The sequence below is a fragment of the Protopterus annectens genome, chromosome 3.part0, assembly GCF_019279795.1.
Source record: "Protopterus annectens isolate FY-2018-M chromosome 3.part0, PAN1.0, whole genome shotgun sequence".
Lineage (NCBI taxonomy): Eukaryota > Metazoa > Chordata > Ceratodontiformes > Protopteridae > Protopterus > Protopterus annectens.
The window spans coordinates 492,405,561-492,421,493 of record NC_056731.1 but is presented as its reverse complement, the minus strand read 5'-3'; the positions used below and the strand labels follow the sequence as shown (position 1 = coordinate 492,421,493).

The 15,933-nt window shown below is 42.4% G+C and overlaps 1 protein-coding gene across 3 annotated transcripts in view; it reads left to right on the top strand.

Annotated features, from left to right (window-relative positions):
- LOC122796444 (beta-galactosidase-like) overlaps positions 1–15,933 on the top strand; it is a 1,102,950-nt gene that overhangs the window by 571,010 nt on the left and 516,007 nt on the right. The gene's annotated exons all lie outside the window — the stretch shown is intronic.

Here is a 15,933-nt window from a genome sequence, read left to right as displayed (position 1 = left end):
AGCTACATTATCTTTAGGAGCCACAGTAATCAGAGGTATGTTTGTATGAGAGAGACCTCTGACAAAGACAAGTTTGGGACTCTGTGGTGCATTTGGCAGTGATAGACCCCCCTCATACCAAATATGGAAGTTGTGTACTTAACTAACATGATGAGCAAGTCAGTCCCTATAACACACTTGCCCACCTTCCCCGTTAAATGGCTGTCTTTGTCTAGCGATCTACTTTAATGTTTTGTCCACTTTGCACAGTATACCAGAGATCTGCAGAGGAATGTTTTTAAACAGGGGCAGGCTTTGTATGGAAACAGGAGGGATTCAGAAGACTGGGAAAGTTTTAGTTGCCAAATTAATACCTGATAGCATTATTTTATTTTATTGTATTTTACATTTGTTGACCGGGCTAGTCTAACTGGATACATATCCATTTTCAGTAGAGGCCCGGGGAGATAAGCTCCAAGACAGATAAATGAAAAACTTAGTAATCAATATACAAAATAAGACTAAATAAAAATATTCATAGTAAACAAGCAGATTTCCAGGTACAACGAGAGAAAAAGAAAAGAAAAATGAATAAATATCGGCATTCATTGTAAACAATGCATATTACAGGTTACAACATAAAATTCTGTGAGGATAAAAACAACTTACATATAGTGCAAGAATGCTTATGCTATACAATATGCAGGTATAATACATAAAAAGAAAGACTAAGGTCAGAATAGAAGACAGGTTAATTATATACAAATAAAAAATATATATTCTTCAGTAGGAAGTATTTAGAGAGACTGGACACAGTGTAGTTTAGGAGGAAATCTATATTTATAGGTAAAAGAATATGTACTAGTTTATGAGTAGTCTGGGATAGGCAAAGCTCAGTTTAATCAGCTGGATAGATGCCTAGTCAGGTTTAGTACAGGGGGCACAACCAGTGTGTTCTAAGGTAGAGTTTCAGTCTGTTTTTGAAGAGTGATAGAGAGGGAAGAGAGGAAAGTCACTGGGGGGGAAGATTCCAGGTTTTTCCAACAGCATTAGAGAAGAGAGATTCACCAGCCTTGTTGTTAGGTTTAGAGATATGTAGAAGATTTTTGTGTGAGGAATGTAGGGATTTCAGATTTGTATATGGAGTGATGAGGGTAGATAGAATAGGACTACTGGAAGGTTTATAAAGAGTTTTATGGGCAATGGTTAGTTGATGGAATTTAATCACATTTTGTAGTTCAAGCCATCCAAGCTGCTTTATATTTATGCAATGGTGGGTTCTGTAAGGGTTTCCTATTGCAAATCTAGCGACGTTATTGTAGAAAGTTTCCAGTTTTCTGAGGTTATTTTTAGAAAGGTTAGTAAAAATAGGTGAGGCATAGAGGAGAGTAGAGATTAGATGAGTGTGAGCTATGGTTGTTCTAGCTGTGGGGGAAAGGTAAGGTTTAATCCTATAGAGGGAGCCAAGTTTTTTGTTGACAGTTTTTATTGAATTGTTGATATGGATGTCAAAGTTCAGATTGTTATCAATGGTGATACCCAATAGTTTGGTGGTTGGGTCGGGTGATATAATGGTACCATTAGTGGATGTAACTGAGAAATCAAGTGGAGAGGACTTGTGAGTTGGATTAAAGAGGAGGAGTTTAGTTTTTTTGGGGTTCAGAAGAAGGCAACACTGTGTAAACCATTGTTAAATCTGTTAAATTCCTTCTGGGTAAGAGAGAGTTGTTCAGATGTGGATTTCACTGAGCATATAAGTGTGGAGTCATCAGCATATTGTATGCATGTGGCTTGGGGGATGGCTAGATGAAGGTCATTAATAAATATTGAGAAGAGGAGAGGTCTTAGAATGAACCCTTGAGGGCCACCTAGGGTAACTGGTTGGAGGGTAGAAAGAGTCTTATGCCAAATTACTGCCTATTGTCTTTTATCTAGGTAGGACTGGAACTATTTCAAGGAAGGTACATCTAATGATAGGGATTTGAGTATGTTGATGAGAATCCGATGATTGACTATGTCAAATGCTCTGGACAGGTCAATGAATAGTTCTGAAGAAAGGTTATTAAGATTACATTTTTTGTTTATGCAATCTGTAAAGGAAAGGAGGGCAGTGGTAGTGCTGTGCGAGGGTCTGAAACCATGTTGACAGCGGGAAAGTAAGTTATTTTGGGTTAAGTGGTCAAGTAATTGCCTATGGATACATTTCTCCATGATCTTTGCCAAGGGTGAAAGAAGGGCAATAGGGCGGTAGTTGGAGAGCTCATTGGAGTGTCCATCTTTATGGAGGGGGATAATATGAGAGACTTTCCATACGCTAGGTATGTGACCTTCGGTAATAGTCCTATTGATCAGAATGGAAATAGGATAAGCTATAGCTTTGGCTGATAGCCGTAGAAAATCAGCAGGTAGTTGATCTGCTGAGAGAGAGCATGGTTTTAGTTTTTGTATGAGGGTTAGAATGTATGTAGTTAGGACAGGTTGCAAATGAAAAGGAGGTGGGTGAGGTAGAGTTATAGGAAGGTGGAGTGAAGCTATTAGGTGATAGCTGACTAGCTAGTGTTTGGATAGTATTAGTAAAAAAGGTATTGAATGTATTGGCTGTATTCATGGGATTAGTATGGTCAATATTTTGAGGGTTAGGTGTGGTGGATTGATCTGGGTGGAGTAATTGGTTAATGCTAGTCCAGAATTTTTGAGGGTTGTTTTGATTAGTTTGTTGGAATTGTAGGTAGTAATTTCTTTTATCAGAGAGTATAGCTTTCTTAGTGTCATTTCTTAACTGTCTAAAGGTTTGTTGGTCAACAGGGTTTTTAGTAATTCTCCATTTGGCCCAATGTTTATTTTTAAGGTGCATTTTGTGTTTGGTTACTTTTGAAAGCCATGGGGCAGACTTGGTTTTAACTCTAATCTGGTTGGAGCATGTTGGTTGAGAATGGCAAGAAAGTTAGAGTTAAAGTAACTGATGGCTTCTTCTAAATAGAGGTGTTTTAAGGGAGACCAATTGCAAGCTCTTAGTTCTTTTTCGAATAGCTCAGGGTTAAAGTTCTTTTTGGATCTGATATTTTTGACAGATGTTGGATTGGGAGTATGGGTTTTGTGCCTGATAATATAGGTAAGTGAGTGATCACTTATATCATCAGGGAGGGTTCCTGAATCATAATTGTAAGGGTGATGGTTTATGAGAATCCAGTCTAATATTCTTGCTTTCTGGTTAGCTTTATTGATCCTGGTGAGGGATGTAATAGTTTGAGAAAAACCATATAGGTTAATGTGGGTTGTAGGGAGGCTGCTACAATAGCAGTTCCAGTCAATGTTTATATCTCCTAGGATTATGGTTTCTTGAGGCAAGTGTTTGGGTAGCCAGCAAAGAATATTTTCCATGGTGGCAATGTTATTACCAGGAGGAAGATACATACAGATGATATAGATGGATTTGGCATTGTTAATATGAAGTTTGGAGATGAGAATTTCTGCATTGGAATCAAGAGGTATTTTACAGTTGTAGGTGGTTAAATGTAAGCCTGATTTAAAAGCCTCCTCCTGTCTTGTCTACTCGGTTGAGTCTTAGTATGTTATATCCAGGTGGAAGGATTTCATTTGTCTTTGGTAGCAGGTTTTAACCATGTTTCTGTTAAGCAGAGGATATCAAAGGAATATACTTCTGCTAGAGCTTGGAGTTGAAGTACTTTGTTGTTTATGCTACGTATATTAAGATGGACTACTTGGAGGGAGTTAGATGTTTTACTAAGGGAATTGATAGGTTAGTGATTTTGGCTGTGGAGAGTACTAGGAATTCTTGTTGGGCCTGGGTTAGGGTGGATGTCTCCATCTTTTATTGAGACTAGTAATCCTATATAGCTTGGGTTAGGGAATTTGTTGTATAGAAGTAGATTTTTCCTGAGATTAAGTGTGTTATATTTAATATGTAGTATTCTATGATACTTTGCAAGTAGGTAGTTGGGTAAAGATGTTATATTAGCAAGGTTAAAAAGGAATGGTAGGGATAGAGCATTGATTTCCTTGTTAGGGTAGAGATGGTCTAGATGTAGTGGGTATTCATAGGAAGTGAGTAAGTAGGCAAAGGTTAGAGGAAGAAGTAGTAGTAGTGTGAATAAAAGTAGGATAAGTTATTTCTGCAGTTAACAAAGTTGGACTTGCTTATTCAGATCTGTCACTGTGGGCAAGTACATTACTTTTTCTTAACTCCTGCCAGCATTTAGTTAATGAGATGACAACTTCATGTGCTGGCAGGGATTCACTTCAGAATCTTGAAATTCTGAAACATCGAATGTCATATGATCAAGACCATGTGATCGATGTTTCGGAATATCAAAATTCTGAAATAAACCCCCCTCCCAAAAAAAAAAAAAACAATTTAAACATTTCTGCAGGGAGGGCAAGCCACCCTGCATTCCCACCCCTGCTACTTCAATATACCAACTCCCAAGATCGCACTACAGCAAGGAAAAGGGAAATCTCCCGATGTTCATCGTGTTTCACTGTTGCAGTCATTACACTTGGGTTATCCTGCTGGCAGGCTACCCGCAGTCAGCCTGAATTCCAAAGTCTTGGTCCGGTGTCTGTTGCTGTCGCCTCTTCCCTGACGTCAGGGGTATAAAAGATGCAGCAGATGCCATTTTCTTCAGTCTTTCTTGCCGCGCGGTGCCCGAAGCAAAAGCAGTTCGCAAGTGCCGGTCGGCCGATTCCTGAGATTTTCAAAATTGAATTTCAGATCCAAAGTCTTCTATAAAGCTAAGTACCCCGTTGGGGAAACTTTTTTCTTGCTCCAGACCGATGTCAGAAAAAGTTTGTATTTCTTGTGGGAAGCAAATACCTCATAAGGATTTTCATTCTTACTGTATTCCTTGCCTAGGCCCTGACCACGACGTTGCTAGTTGTCGGTTTTGTGCTAGATTTAACCAACGCACTATTAAGTGTCGGTACGATTTTGCTTTTCATTACTTTGGCCGAAGGTTTAACTACATAATGCCATCGGAACAGCCAACGGCTGGAGTTCATAAAAAGCACAAGGAAAAAGAAAAGGACAGGCATCCGAGGTCCAAAACCAACGACGAAGCCTCTTCCGGGCCAGTCGCCGGTTCTCAGTGAGGCACTTTCGCAGCCCCTGACACCCACTACCTCAGAGCCACAGGCTGCCTTCGACTCCCAGGTGGAGACAGGTAGGTCTCTGGATACTCAAGGTATTGAGCCTTCGGAAACAAATCCCTCAGATGGGTCTGGAGCCGCTGAGCAGGCATTGGCTTCTGAGGGTGTTTTCAGACCTACACAGCTTTATATCAAGCCAACTTCAGCACCAAAGACAAATACTAAAATAGTTTTAAAGACAAGGAAACAAGTACAGCATTCTCCAGGACAGACTTCCACGCCTAAGAAACAGATGCTCAAAATGACCGAAGACCTAATTACTTTGATCAGGGGTTCCCACCCCCCCCACCCCCGATAAGAGGCCTAGGCAAGACACTGAATATGATTCCTCTGATCAGGTTTCCATTTCCTCTGACTCCTCTTCAGAACAGGGATACACTATTCATCCCTATGAGGATTCTGATGCTGAAGAATCTATTTCTTCAGCTTCTCCTCCTGAGGATTACTCATTTGGGGAAACCCTGCATACCATGAGGGAGCATTTCCACTGGGAGAGCCAAGATTATTCAGATTCTAAGGAAAGGCTCAGATACTTTTTTACTACCTCAGCACAGACCTCTTGCTATTCCTCCTGTGTTAGACATTGTAGATGTATTTTCAGAGTCCGGCCTATCTCCCGACTCCAGGCAGATACTACAGGGTTCCAGATTCTCATACATTTCTTTATAAAAACCCTGCTGCTGACCCAGAAACTATTTCTCAGGGTCCCAAAGGGGTCAAGGCTGCTACTGCAATAAACCCCTGTCCCCTCAGATAGAGATTCTAGGGCACTGGACAGATGGGGGAAAAAGTTTACACTTCTGCTACCTTGGCTGTAAGGGCTTTAAATTGTCAGTTTCATATGCTTAAATATCAGCAATACTTAATGTCACTGCTTAAACAGAAAATGTTGACAAATTCTGAATGTTCTGAGAACAAGGAATTGCAGGATTTATTGCATGCAGCTGAACAAGTGGGAAAACGTACTTTGCAATTTGGTTATGATTCACTGGAGGTCTCTTGCAGGGCCGCTGTAACAGGCTCTGTCATTAGAAGGCATGCTTGGTTAAAGGAACAGACTCTGCCTGATCATGTTAAAGCAAAATTATTGGATGCTCCATTACAGCATGATACTTTGTTTGGTGTTAAGGCAGAAGAGGTGTTGAAGAAAATGGAGGATAAAGCTAAATCTATGCAGACAGTGAAGGATTTCTTACAGGTACAGCCACCCAGATTTAGCAGGAACTGGCCTTCTAAGAATTGGTCCTTTCCCGTGTCAGACAGGCCACAAAGAGGCAGATACAGACTCCCTAGAGGCAGACAACAGCCCCAGGTCTCATACAGGCCCAAACAATGGGGTGCTTCTACCTCCAAAAGCGGAGAAGACCAATCACAGCCATACAGGAAACAGTCCCAATGACTTCCCTCTGCCAATGCCAAGCATTTATCTTTTGGCAGCACCGTTAGGAGGAAAGCTAGCAATTTTTTCACAAAATTGGCACATGATCACCCAGGACAAATGGTTCTTAAATATAGTCTCTCAGGGCTACAAGTTCCACTTTCACACCCTTCCAAAGGCAAAAGGCATGCCAGACCTGCCACACAATCAATGGGCAGAGGCACAAAACCAAGTTTCATCTCTCATGGACATGAGGGCTATTAAGCCAGTGCCACAACAAGAGCAGGGACAAGGATTTTACTCAAAACTTTTCTTAGTACCAAGAAAGGACAAAGCCTGAAGACCAATTCTGGACCTGTCTATTCTAAACACTTTTCTGGACGTTCCAAAATTCAAAATATTGACTCTGCAGCAGCTTCTGCCCATGCTGGGCAAGAAGGCTTGGCTTGTAACTTTGGACCTCAAAGAGGCATACCTGCATGTCCCAGTCAGACAATCTTGTAAAAGATACCTCAGATTCACAGCTGGCTCAATGCACTACCAATTCTCTGCACTGCCCTTTGGCTTATCTACTGCGCCCAGGGTCTTCACAAAATGCCTGGCACCAGTAATTTCATTTTGCAGACAAAGAGGAATTCAAATATATCCCTACTTGGACGACTGCCTTATTCAAGCAGAGACCAAAGACATTCTACTAAAGCATCTGGCGTTTGTAAAAAGATTACTAATTTGCCTAGGGTACACAGTAAACGAAAAGAAATCAAAACTAGTACCCTCTCAAGAGATAATATTCCTGGGTGCAAGCTTAAATACAACTGCCCAGATGGCTTATCTCACGCCAGACAAACAAAGGCAACTGACTTCTTACTTTGAAAGCATGGCAACAGAGACCCAGTTATCTACAAGAAAAATTCTGCAGGCACTGGGCTACATGGCCTCCTGCATTCTGCTGATTCCATATGCAAGACTGCATATGAGGAAACAACAGTGGTACCTAAAAAGTGTTTGGACTCAACATTGCCACAGCCTGGAATCATTAATTTCACTCATTCCCTGCCTGCAACAGGAGTTTCGATGGTGGGCACAGGCCTGTCACCACAACAAGGGACAGCCATTCACTTTACCCACAGCCAGGCAAACACTAACAACAGATGCATCAGATTATGCCTGGGGGGCCCACATGGCAGGAAAATGTATTCAGGGCACATGGCCCCCAAGCCAAAGGCATCTACACATCAATCAAAAAGAGATGCTAGCTGTACAAAATTCCCTGACCGCCTTTAAGGACCTACTTCATCCAGGACAGCTGCTGATAAAGACGGACAACACCACAGTCATGTGGTACATAAGCACACATTCCTACCTCCTCTGCAGACAAGCCATGATTTTGTGGAACACAGCATTGACCTACCAAGTACACCTGCAAGCACAATTCCTGCCAGGAAAAACAAATGCTCTGGCAGACTAACTAAGCATAAACCTCATGGACCCTCACGAGTGGAAAGTAGATCCACAAATCTTCAGCATGATAACAAGGAAATGGGGATGCCCAGACATAGATCTTTTTGCCTCCCCTCACAACTGCTAACTTCAGAGATTCTGCACAAGGACTTATCACAAACAAGCATGGGAAGTGGATGCTTTGTCATTCAGCTGGAACAGCCTTACGGTATATGCCTTTCCTCCACTGCCTCTCCTCCCCAAGGTACTCCTAAAGGTCAGACAAGAGAAGCCACAAATGATACCAATTGCCCCGGATTGGCCACGCCATCACTGGTACCCAATCCTAAGGAGCTTGTCCCAAGGCCCAGCCTGGACATTGCCTCAAATTCCTCATTTACTAACCCAACAAAACAATCAGATCCTGCACAGCCAACTCAGAACTCTAAATCTAGCTGCATGGTGGATACTGTAACCATTCAGAATACACCTCTCTCTAAAGTTGTTATGGATGTTATTTTGGAAGCCAGGAGGCCCAGCACCAGAAAATCTTATGCAGGAAAATGGAAGAGATTCTGTGCTTGGAACCAGGCACAAGGAATTGACACGCTTGTTCCAAATATTCCTCAGATTTTACAATATCTAACTGAGATGCTGGACAAAGGCCTATCCTTCTCATCAATTAAGATCCATGCCTCTGCCATTTCAGCTCATTACAATACAGACCCACCTATTTTTTCACATCCATTGCTTAGGCAGTTCCTCAGAGGGGCCAAAAACATAAGACCTCCAAGGAGAGCACCAATACCTGCATGGGACCTCAATTTTGTCTTGGAAAAACTCACAGTGCCTCCTTTTGAGCCAGCCAATACAGCTGAGATAAAATTCTTATCATGGAAAACAGCTCTACTCCTAGCAATAACTTCAGCAAGAAGAGTCTCAGAGTTACAGGCACTAATGGCTGTGGAACCTTTAATTATCTTCCATCCGGACAGGGTTTCTCTAAGGACAAACTCAACATTTATGCCTAAGGTAGTGTCCAGTGTGGCTCTTAACCAAACCATTCATTTGCCTACTTTTTACCCAAACCCGCAGAATAAAGGGGAGAGACTTCTGCATTCTTTGGACATACACAGACAGCTATGCTTCTACTTGGACAAAACCAAAGCTTTCAGAAAGACTGAGCAACTTTTAGTGGCATATGCTGCAGGATCACAAGGAAAAGCTATCTCGAAGCAGACTATTTCAAAATGAATAGGATACTGCATTTGTTTCTGCTATTCACAACATGGCAAATCAGTGCCTAAGGGCATTAGACCACATTCTACCAGGGCAGCAGCCACCTCAGCAGCCTTCTTCAGAGGAGTACCAACCAAGGATATTTTGGAGGCTGCAACTTGAACTTCAGTGCACACTTTTACTAAGCACTACCACTTGCTTCTCTACTCTAAATCCAGAGCAGGCTTTGCAACTGCAGTTTTGCAGGGCCTTATAGACACTCCTAATTCTATTTGGACCCAGCCACCCAACCTCAGCTTTTGGGATTCAACCCAAGTGTAATGACTGCAACAGTGAAACACGAACATAGTACAGTTGTGTACCTACCATAAATGTAGATGTTCAAGTGCATTCACTGTTGCAGTCCAGGTTACCCACCCACCATCCCCCTTTCTTTGGGACTTTTCTGTACTTCTACATCCTATACAACCTATGTGGTGTATGTGCTTGTAGATGAAGGTATTGTTTATTTTAGTGCAATGTTTTTAGCCTACCCTTTTGGGGGCAGCTGACATCTGGGGCAAGAAAAACTGAAGAAAATGGCGTCGACTGCATCTTTTATACCCCTGGCGCACTGACATCAGGGAAGAGGCGATAGCAACTGACGTCGGACCAAGACTTTGGAATTCAGGCCAACTGCGGGTAGCCTGCCAGCAGGATAACCCAAATGTAATGACTGCAACAGTGAATACAATCGAACATCTACATTTATGGTAGGTACACAACTGTACTTTCCGCTCTGTATGCAGATCACTGTTCAACATTTTGAAATTCTGAAACTTCGATCATATGGTCTCGACGATATGAATTTCGAGATTTCAGGATTTTGATATTCTGAAGGGAACCTGCTGGCAGGTATGACAGCAACTGCATGGAGATCTGAGTCAAAGTTCAACTTATGTGTGAGAAAATCTATTAAAGTAATGCAGGTTTTTTGTCATTCCAGTTTACTTTAAATGATATTTCACACATTTAAGCTGTTTAACCACAGCAGTGAATCTCACAAGTTAAGCTATATTTTTAACAGGATTTTCTGTGGTCTGCCTGCTGGGAGTAGAGCATAACACAACATGATTAGAGCTGTAAGTGTAAATGAATGCATATGCCTGCTACTGGTTCCTTGTACAGAAGTAAATAGTGCATTTTATTGTGTTACAATAACAAAACAACAATTGAAATCAATGTCTTTTGTCTCAATAAAAGGAATGAGGTGCTCATAGATTCATAGGTAGAGGTACTAGGCTATCGGCCCTGGGGCCTATACAAGCCCAGCCAAAAAGGTACGCTGGCTTTTGCCACCCAAGAAAATTATTTTCCTGTGCCACCGTCGAGCAGAGCCACAGAGGTGATGCCCAGGGTGAATTTCCTATTTCCCATCCAATCATCAAGATTTTTCTTGAAGAGTGCTAATGAGGAGCTTTGTTTGATATAGACAGGTAGTTTATTCCAGAGTATGGGAAGTCTCTGGGACAGGAATCTATCCCTCCGGCATGTTCTGTTTATTGTGGTGACAAGGTTTATGTCCCTAGAGCATGTATCTCGGAGGGATTGGGATTTCTTTTAGTGGAGCATGTCCAGCAGCTCTGGGTTTGACATAGCTTTGCATGTTAGGCAGAGATCACCTCTGAGTAGGCGATATGCGACGGAGTAAAGCTGGAGTTTTTTGAGACGGTCTACATAGGGCATCTGTTTAAGGCCGGTAATCCTCTTTGTGAGGTATTTCTGCAGCCTTTCCAGTTGTTGTAGATGTCTTGTGAGGTACATACCAAAAGGGGCGTTGTACTCTATAATGGGTCTAATGAGTGATGAGTAGAGGGAAACAATGACCTTTTTTTTTTCTGGATGAGAAACCTTTTGTGATGAGGTGTGCCACGTAGAAGGATTTCCTGACTAGTGTGGCAATGTGATTATCAAAGGAGAGACTACTGTCCACCTGTGTCCCAAGGTCTCTTATCACATTTTCGGTGTTAAGTATACTACCGCCTATGTTGTAGTTCATGGGTACAGAGTTTTTACCAAAGGGGATGACAGTGCACTTATTGGCATTGAGCTTGAGGCCATGGCTTGACACCAGGCATCTGTCTCAATGAGGCCCTTTTGTAGGATGTCCACATCGTTAGGAGTTTCGATTATGACTCCTAGTTTGCAGTCATCTGCGAACTTCGTTAGCCAAAGACCTTCTGTGTTAGCCTGTACTTCTGAGAAGTAGATACCAAACAGGAGAGGCCCAGGACTGAACCCTGTGGTACACCACTTGTCACTGGTCTGAAGTCGGATTTGGAGTCTGCTACTTTCACAGTGTGGGTTCTGTCATTGAGCCAGTTGGCAACCCATCTTGTGACATAGGGATTTATACCTAGTTTAGTGAGTTTATCTATAATTCCAGAGTGGGGGATGGTGTCGAAAGCCTTGGCAAGATCTAGATAGGCTGTGTGAACCACCTTACCCTTGTCTACGGCTTTGATGACTGCTTCAAAGAAGTCTATCAGGTTTAGGAGACATGATCTGCCTTTTACAAACCCGAACTGGGTGGGATCCAGAGTTTGGAGATTACCAATGTCTTTGTTTATAAGTTCCATGACGATACCTTCCATGCCCTTGCAGACCAGGTTCGTCAGGCTAATGGGGCGGTAGTTCCCGGGGTCAGTGGTGGTTCCCCCCTTGTGGAGTGGGATAACCGTTGCTGTGTGCCATTCAGCAGGCACAAAGCCTGAGGTGAGGCTATGATTGAAGATGGTACTTAGGTGGGGTACCAGTTTGTTCTGTAGTTCATGTAGAACGCAGCCTGGGATGTTGTCTGGTCCCATGGATGCTGTGTTCTTGGCTTTGGAGAGTGTGGTTTTTACCTGTGCAACCGTGATTACAGGAACTTTGCATTCTTCCGGTATAGAGATGGACTCTTTAGGGGGTGAGAGGGGGGTAAAGTTAGCACTAAACCTATCTGCCAGGATGTTGGCAATATCAGCTGGGTCTGTATATTTAGTGCCATTGTGCTGTAACTCAGAGCAGATCTGAGTGTTGCCATTGAGATTCTTGACATAGCTATAGAATGCTTTGTGGTTGTCTTTAGAATCAGTGTCGATTTTGTTTTCGTAACTAACTTTGGAGGACTTTATCAGGGATCGCAGCTTCTTACTGAGGCTGACCAGGGAGCTCCTCCAGTGGTGGGATTTTACTCTCTTTTGCAAGAGTTTCTTCCTTCTGTTGTACAGTTTGTTTATGGCAGGGGACCACCAGATTGGCTTCTTTTTTTTGGAGGATAGCGTCTTGGTTCTGTTTGAGATAGAATGATCCATGCACTCATGTAAGTGCTTATAGAGTGCAATTGTGTAGGATTCAGTAGTCGTAACTGTATTGTCCATCTGCATGGGTGTCATGAAGTTCACCACTTCTGTCTTAAGAAGCATAAAGTTGGCTTTGGAGAAATGTTTTACCATGGTTTCCTTAATGAGGGGTGGAGGCAGGATGTGGATATCTAGGGTAATTAGCTTATGGTCGAATCGGACCAATGAGGCATTGACTTCAGGTGTGGAACACCGGTCACTCATATTGGTAATGACTAGATCTAGGATATTGTTGCCCCTGGTGGGGGTGTGGATAAGCTGATCTAGGGCATTGGAGTTTATGAATTCCAGAAAGCGTTGAGCGAAGGAGTTGGTACATGAGTAGTTTTCCCAGTTAATGGTGGGGTAGTTGAAATCGCCCATTATTAGGGTGTTTGGTTGAACCCTAATATTTTCCAGTACATCAAGAAAAGAGGAATGGGAATCCTGGGGCATGGTGGGTTATCTGTAGCAAGCTACAATTTGGATTGCAGTTTTGCCCAGAGTTAGTTGCACTTGGATAACCTCGGCTGCATTATGCTGAGCAACTAGCCTGGTGGTGTGGATATCCTTAATGAATATGGACACACCTCCGCCTTTGGTGTTCCGGTCCAGGTTACATGGCTGAAAATTGTGGTATGAGTTATAGCCTGGTAGTGAAGGGGTGCTCTCAGGAGCCTTGAACCAGGTCTCAGTCACTGCACAGATATCAATGTTCTCCATTTTAAGGAGTGCCTCGAGTGAGTGCATTTTGAGATTTAGACTTCTAGCATTGAGTAGCATCACCCTCAGTTTTTGCTTGCCTGTTCCTGTTACGTGGTGAATTTGTCATTTGAACCTTGCCTAAAAAAGGCACTATAGGGGCGGCAAGAACCTTAGCCAGTTTCCGGAATCCCAGGGGTGACAGGTGCAGGCCATCTCTGGCAAAGCATCGTGGTCTGTCGACCATGTCATTCCTGGCAGACAGATACTGGATCCCTTTAGAATGGCACCAGAAGCTTATCCAATTGTTGAAGTCAATCATTTTGTCCTTGTACTGCGGTATCATTCTGGGTGATGGCAGGATGCTACTCAGGGCTAGGGTCATACCTGCCTGGGCTACAAGATCGGAGAGCTCTTCCATGTCTCTTTTCATGTAGTCCAGGGAGGTACGTCTCAGGTCATTCACACCAACATAGACAATGACAGAGTCATATTTGTACTTGTTGTGGAGTGACCTGCATGCGTGGGTTATGTTGCATATCCCGGCACCTGACAGGCAGCTGACAGTAAGCTTCTCCTTGTTTAGCCTCGTGAGTGGGACATCAGTGTGCCTGATTATAGAGTCGCCTATGACTAGTGTGTTGGGTACATTGTTTTGCCTTATTGGCTGTGGTTGAGTGGCACACTGAGTCTGCGGGCTATGTGTCATTTGGGTTGTGTTGGGGGGTGGAGGTTGCTTGCATTTCTGCTTTGGAAGTCTCTGTTGCTTGAGCAGATTATTATTGAGAGCCTCTGCAAATGTGTTTCTATGTGTAGATTTAGTGAGGCTATCTGATGAGTGTGGTGTGGTGCAAGTGTTTACCTTCTCCTCTTGACTGTCAAGTTCAGTCTTGATTGGAGAGAGCTTTACCTCCAGTTTGGCTAGATAAGTGCATCTCTCACAGGTTGTAGTGCTGGGTGGTAGGAGGAGAGGGTTGTCTGTGTACATGAGGCAATTTCTACATTGCCCCAAGATGCCCAGATTCATCAGCTAGACAGGAGAGAACACTGGGAGCTGACCCTTGGACATGCCTGAATAAAAAAGTATTTTCCTCTAGATAAGTGAGGAAAGTGAGTACAAGAGCTGTTTTTCTCTAAGCAAGTGAGGAAAGTAAGTACCAAAATTATTTTCCTCTAGGTAATGAGGAAGGTTGAGTGCTGTAGTAAGTAGTAGGTTATTTAGTGCTTACAAGTTCTGAACAAGTGCTGATCACGAATAAGCAAATTCAAGTGCTAAAAGTAAGAATCTGTATCTGGACTAAACTAGTTGCAGGAAAGGGGGAAAACAAGTGCAAATGTGGGCTTTTAAATCAGAAAGTTGAGAGAGATGGAAAAACTGCCCAAACGGCCAATAACTACAATTTCTGGGCCAGAACCACTCCTTATGTGATAGATAGGTTACCTAGTGCTTACCACTCCCACTGATAAGCTAGAAGGCTTCCCTCCAACACAGAAAGTGTGTGTGTGTGTGTGTGGGGGGGGGGGGACTCAGAAGCTTACATACAGTCCTGGATACAGCAAATCTGAATCTGGACTACACTAGTTACAGGAAAGGTTTTTTTTTTTTTTATATACAGAAAAGTAGCTAAAACAGCAGTGAAAACAATTCAAATGCAGTGCAAGCTAGCACACTTGAGTATGTAGCAATGTTAGACCAAACAGTTTAAAAAATGCAATTAAATTAAAAATGAGTCATGACTAGAAACAATGCAAAAGGAGTCTGTTAGGTAGAATGTGGTAAAGAGATGGGACTGGGGGGAGTGTCCCAGATCAAATCTACAGTGGGGGTGGGCAACTGCAAAAACCTCCAAATTTAAACAACAACACAGGAATAGGGAGAGTGGTATGGGAAAACCAACACATTCAGCAAACATCTGAAAAAAATTATACAGTAAAGCAAAAATAACAGTGCACAGCTCTGAAGTCAGCCAGCAATGATATAAAATTAGTCAAACAACAATTAGCAGTACACAACTCTGAAGTGCCAGAAAAATATACTCAGCTCTGTATATGTCCAGATAGTTTGGAGAGCACTCTTTGAGGACGCAGGAAGGCTCTAGCAATGATGTGCAGACTTTTTTACTAAGAGGGTCTAACTTTATGCAAGTAATCCTTGAGATGGTCAGATAACACACAGTTTTTTTCCTCCCATTGCTCAGTGAATGTACATTAAATAGTCCATTCATTAAAAGTGGTTTGGTAGTATGACCGTTCTTTCTGTCTTTATTTCCTCAGTAGCAAAAAAAAAGTACATAAATGCTAAACTGAAAAACAGTTTTGCAAGTTTATGGCTGGGTGTCTCTATGATACATTTTGAGTTTGTTTAAACTGAATATAGTGAAATGTTTTGGGTTCATGTGCCTCCATTTCTGAAGCAGCAAATTTTATTGCAGCATAGATATTGTGGTTTTGTGTCAGCCATAACCTAAAAAGCCCACATAGATCTGTTTAGGAGGCTTTAACCATCAAGAACCAAAATGGAGATGTGCAATATAAAACTGAATAAACTAATAGACTGAGTTACCATTTTACTGGACACAAGTTTCTGTACAAGCTTCAGTGCATATGTTTTTTTATGGGAATAATTTTGGATCTTAGACTATCCAGTCCATCCACTTTGACAGGTGA